Here is a 5,882-nt window from a genome sequence, read left to right as displayed (position 1 = left end):
GTGACCCTGGTGTAGCTTGCTGCAGTCTTTCAAATGAAAGGCCAGAGGCTTTGTTTGATTTGGTTATGCTTTAATGAAGGCAAATTGATCTGGTGGCAGGAGTGCTCAGAATGAAGTGGCCTCTTCACCTGCACCCCCAGGGAGATGTGTCCTACTGAAGTGTGCAGAGCTACCTCTTTGTACCAATGCAGATGCCCAGGACGACCCAAGAGGAACCAAAGTACATTTGCATTAGACCAAAGTGCCTCGATACACTGCAGGTCTCCTTGTGCTGCCCAAGAGAACTGCACAATGTCTCTGCCTTGAGTCTAGAAGCAAGAGAAAGAATTTGGTAAGAAGGCTCATGCTTGTAACTCATTACTGCTTTCACAAGGAAACAGGAGATAGTCCAGGCTAAGGCCAAATAACTGTCTGCTGCTGCACTGTCTCCACAACAGGGGAGACAGAGAAAGCAAAAGCTCCCAGAGAAAGCAAAAGTCCAAAGACATTACATCTGTTTGCCTTTTGCCCTCGATGGCGAGATCTGTGCACTGACCCCGGGGTAGTGCTGCCAGCAGCCAAGGACTGAGAGCCTCTGTCCTGCAGCATGGGCACCATGCCATGAATGAGGTGCCAAGGCAGGCATTAAAATGGTAAATGAGAGAATACACACATGCAGAACACAAACACCAATGGCAAATACAAAATGAAGTTTGCCCTAAAAAAATAATCTCAGTATGAAATAGAATCCCTGACCTCCCAAATCCCCAGTAAGGATTCCAGGCAGAGGGCGTTCCTGCACTGAATCCCCTTGACTCCTCTAGACTGGCAGAAAAAACTCAAGATGTCAGAGTCCTCAAATATATTTCCCAATTTGTTTGGATCCAAGGTTATCTACATCCTTGAAAAAAAGCCTCAGTGCTTCCTGCAATAGCTTCATTTTCCAGTTGCCTTTTAATTTTTTTTTAATTCTGAGCTTGGCCAAGAAGTGTTGTTACACAACTTGAGCATAAAATTAGCAAAATTATGTTCTGCCAGATCCTTATTACATTGTGTAAACTTGTCATAGGAAATCAAAATAGTCATCATTGGCTCTATCATTGCTGCTGGGTGGGATTTTTTAAAGTTATGTGAAAAATATTGAGAGAGCATCTTCTAAACCTCAGCACTCACAGTTCAGTGAGGGCAGCCTCTCTAGTCCCAGTGGGATCCCAAAGAGGAGATGCCTGGTTTCTCCCAGCCTTGCAGAAACAAACCACAGCTGTGAGCAACAAGTCAGTGTTCACAGTATGTAATGCAGATAACTAAAACCTTCTAGATGAGAAACTATATTTTTACCTCTTCATTCAGGAAAAAAAAAAAAAGGAGTTGCTAAAGAGTTTTTAAATTTTAAAAGATTATAAAGGAGAAGATACTTTTCACATAGTGAAGTCTTCACCTAGGAGTCTTTTACAAAAGCAGTCTTACAAAAAAGCCATGTAGCTAGAAAACAAGCTCACAGACAAGCACCACATTTAGCATTAACAGAAATGTTAGGTTCTAAATGGGCACTGGTAGACCTCGCACCAAAGCCAGGGCTTGAGAATTGCACAATTGCATCTATACTGACTGCTTAGATGGGAACTTAAATCAATCGCCTGAAACTTATAGGCCACAACAAGAAAGAGCACTGCTTGGGATAAGTCACTTTTTGGCTGCATACAGCAGCTGATGTGCCCCAGGAGGCTGTCAGCTCATCTGAAAGCTGGCAAGGTGACGAGGCAAATGAATGGTCTGGGCCAGAACAACGAAGTAAACACTCATGTTGTCACCAAGGTGACTAAAGACAGGAGGTTTTGGCAGCTCACTGCCTGTCACTGAAGGACTGCTCTCCATTCTATACCTGTTTCTCAAAGGTTTTGTCTATGGATATCTTCAAAACAATCTCACTCTCTGCCCTGGATGGAGGTTAGCACTTGCGTAAGTGCATCTTTCTCTTACACAGGATGTCCAAGGGCATCTTAAACAGTGGACAATACCCTCGTGTTCATGTTCACCTTCTGTCCTGACAATCAGCTAGAGAAAGAAGCACTTAGAAATTCAGTCAGCAGTATGGAAAATGATGGCCCATACAAACCAGGTTACCTTCTAGAACTGATTTTCACACAGAAAAGCATCAACACAGAAATACATTCCCATATCTGCTGTACCTTAATAAGTCTCTGTTCACAAGTTCTGGTGCAGTATTCCTTAAAGACAAAAGCTCTGACACTGGAATGAAACTGGAAGCAACCCAAAGAGATCAGTGTGTAGGTGCCATTTTGCTGCACCCAGATTTTGGAAATGTCTATGCACATATTCATGGCCTCAGTTTCATTATTTCTACAAGAAATATTTATCCAGGAAAATAAACATAACATCTCCTCATCTCTGCTGAAATATCTGTATAAAAGATCATTTTTCAAAGAACATGAAAATCTTACCTCAAAGAAATTCACTGAGTGTTCTGACACTGTAGCATTTCTAGCTGGGTTTCACAAGGTCATTTCTCATCTATTTCATCCTATACCTAGTTCCTCATACTTAGGAAAAATATGTTATTCTCCCAAGTCAACTTCTAACTCCCCTCTTAGACCAACCCATGTTCTCACTGCAAACCTCTGCTCAAGGGAGAAAGCCCATAACTGCAAGGGGGAAAGAACAGAAGGATGGGGGCAAACACCACATTTTCTGAGAGGTAAGCAAACCAGAAATCAAATAGCTCTGCAATTTAAGTGACATCCCCTGTTGTTTTCCATATTCCCTGTGTACAGAGATGGGAAAAGCTGTTCATCCTGTTCCATAAAATTTGTATCTCTGGACTGTTGCCACCAACCTTCAGTTCTTCAGATAATGAATAGCAAAACTTTAGTGCACTACATCCCCCATCTCACACTGTTCCTACAGACATAGCTTCAGCTGTCTGTGTTCTGACAAATTCCAGAGTTTTAAGAGCATAAAGTAGTAGTACTCAGTAGACATTTTTTCCTCTCAAAATCTTCTTGAAAACAAAGCACAAGAGAAATCTTTCACCCCTACATAGCAGAAGAAAATTTACTATCAGGATGGAGTGGGAGGAAAATACACCTTGCACTTAATTTAATAATTCAGAGAAATTTTTTTCCTCCATATATTCCCCCCCCTTGAGAAGAGATATTGGAAAAAAAAAAAGGCACCTTTAAGCACAAAGGCTATCTGAATGTCTTCAATACTGAGCTGTTCTGACACATCCTGTGGCAATAAGAAAAGTGAATTATAGAATATCCTATATGCTCTGTCCCTCACTGGGCTGTCTGAGGACAGGGGTGGCAGTGCCACTGGCATGGCACAGCAGTGGCAGGCAGCCCTGCAGCCATGCATGTGTCTCTTATGCCCTGCATCACTAGGGATCCCATGCCTCTGCCTCCTTCCTGGCTGCCACTGCAAAGAGGAGGGAGGTGTGGGATTGAAGAGCAGAGTCAAGGTTTGAGAAGAGGGATTGTATCAATGGGGAGCATTCACAGAAGCACCTGTGAAGAAAATCTATTTATGTCCAAGGATTGGACAAGCAGATTCATGTTTTATGAGGCAGGGTTTGGAATCAGCTTCCCTCTTCAGCTGCTTTGTTGAATGAACAAAGGTACTGTTTCTGTTATGCAGAATTTTCTGCTTCCTGGAGTTTAATTAATCTGGAAGTATTTGGAGCATCAGAAGTAGGACTAAGGACTTCATCATGTTGGGGAGTGTGGGTCTGATCAAGGTAATTTCAGTATAGCAGGAAGCAGAACTAGCTACTGCTTCTCAAAGTATGTTCAGGATATTTTGCTCTGGATTATGCGTAGTTGAGGGTATTCAGCTCTGAAATGCACATTCACTGCTTGCAACACCAGGAGGAACTAGCACAAACATTTTTTACTGAGTTTCCACCCTCTTGCTTGTACTCCATGGTAATGGTTGGGCTGGAGCCAAGGAGAGAAACCCCAGCTCAGCACCTTCCTTTGTTTTCAAGACACTGTCTTGTCACCTCTTTAGCCTACAGGTTACCTGGAAATTAACTTAAAACTTCTCACTTTTAGAAGAGGCATTAATTTTATCCCCATTGAGTACCCAGTAATGGCTCAGACAGACAGAAGCATGACTACAGGCCTACCTCAGCACAATTACAGGATAAATGCATTCCCCTGAACAACAACAACAACAACAAAACAAAAACAAACAAAAAACCCACAAAAACCCACAAAAAATTAAAACAAAACAAACAACAACAACAACAAAAAAACCACAACCAAACAAAAAACCCTTCTTCCAGGGCCTGAAACGCTTAGAAAGTGGGTTTTCTCTATTACATAGGGAAGAACAAAATTATGGAGAAACTAAATCCCAGATTCTATGCTTGTAAGGCACCTAACCAGAAGAAGAGGGGACTGCAACCAACCAGAAATGCTGTATGCAGGCATTTGTCACTCAGTACTCAGCCACCTCACCTCATCATGAAAGGTGGGTGGAAAGGCAGCCACCCTTTGTACAGTACCCTGCTTTCCAAACCAGCTTCTAAGGGAGAAGGAAGCACCATCTGAATAGGAGTGTGAGCTTGTCTGTTTCAGAAGAGAGTCACTCCTCCTCCATAATACTGTCTGTAATAGCACCTCCTGCACCATAGCAAGGAGCCTGCAGCAGCCACTACTGCAAGGCCACAGAGGGATGAATGCAGGGAGGGATGGCAGCATTTTGGCCACAGGCTCTTCTTCTGCTTCATCAGCCTGCCCCACAGTTCATGGCTGGACCATGAGCATCACTGCACATGAGCTGACACCACCACTTTATCCTAGAGTGTCTGACACGTGGAAACATCAGACCACAGTCTCCCATTTGCAGTTGCTGCTTAAATTACTTCCCATCACTGTTTAAGTCATTCAGCAAATTAACTCTCTCTTGGTACCCATAGGAGCACTGGAGTACCCACTGGAGCACTGGAGTGAGAGATGGATACTGAGGTCTGAGACAGTGAACAAGACCAGATTTGGAATCCACAAAACACCACTCAGCAAGACATGCTGGACACTGCATCGTGCTACTTCTCCTATGAGAAATGGTACTTCTGGAGTGCTATCAAACAGGAGGGACAACAGAGCTGTAGAGTTGTGAGGCACTTGTACCCCACACCTAAACAGATATTCTAGATAAAAGACAGGATAAAATACCTGTCCTTTCACACAACTAACTCAGCTCGATTCAAATGGTGGTATCATGAGTACCTGCATGCATATCAAGAGTGCAGAAGACAGCAGGTTGTGCCAGCTTATTTCCCCAGTGTTATCTGAAACATCTGTCAGCAGCAAGGGAGCTGCATACTCAGTGTGTATTGCCTTCCCTCAGGCTTTGGATGCTCCCCAGGAGACACTTCTCAGAAGCCAGAAGCTGACCCAAGTCATGGAAAGCGCATGGGAGAAAGGCTCTGTTCCAGGCCACTGGAAATGCACCTTGCAACTGCAGGGACCATAACTGGTGTGCTGGCCTTTCTTGCATGGGGACCAAAGGTCTAGTGATGTGTGTACATAAGACAACTACTAGAAACTGAAATTTTCCTTTATAAGTCCCACTGACTTACTTCAATTTACTTCTAGACAGTTTGCCGGTAGATCTCATCTTCCTGAAAGAGGTAACATGTGTCTGAAAATGACTGGAGATTGGAAGATAAAATCCTGCCTGACAGAAAAACAAAAGGACAGAAAAACTTCAAAAAGAATAGTTCAAAGCAATAAGGATCCTTGATAAACAGTGATAACTACTATCAAACAAGTCAGATAATTATCAGTCAAAGCAAGTCATGTTGTTTGATTAAAACAGGATCTGAAAGCCCCCTGACCAGGAAAAGGTGAAGGGAACTGGGTACACCCCTAACCTGT

Source organism: Cinclus cinclus, chromosome Z (genome assembly GCF_963662255.1).
Source record: "Cinclus cinclus chromosome Z, bCinCin1.1, whole genome shotgun sequence".
NCBI lineage: Eukaryota > Metazoa > Chordata > Aves > Passeriformes > Cinclidae > Cinclus > Cinclus cinclus.
This window is presented reverse-complemented; position numbering follows the sequence as displayed.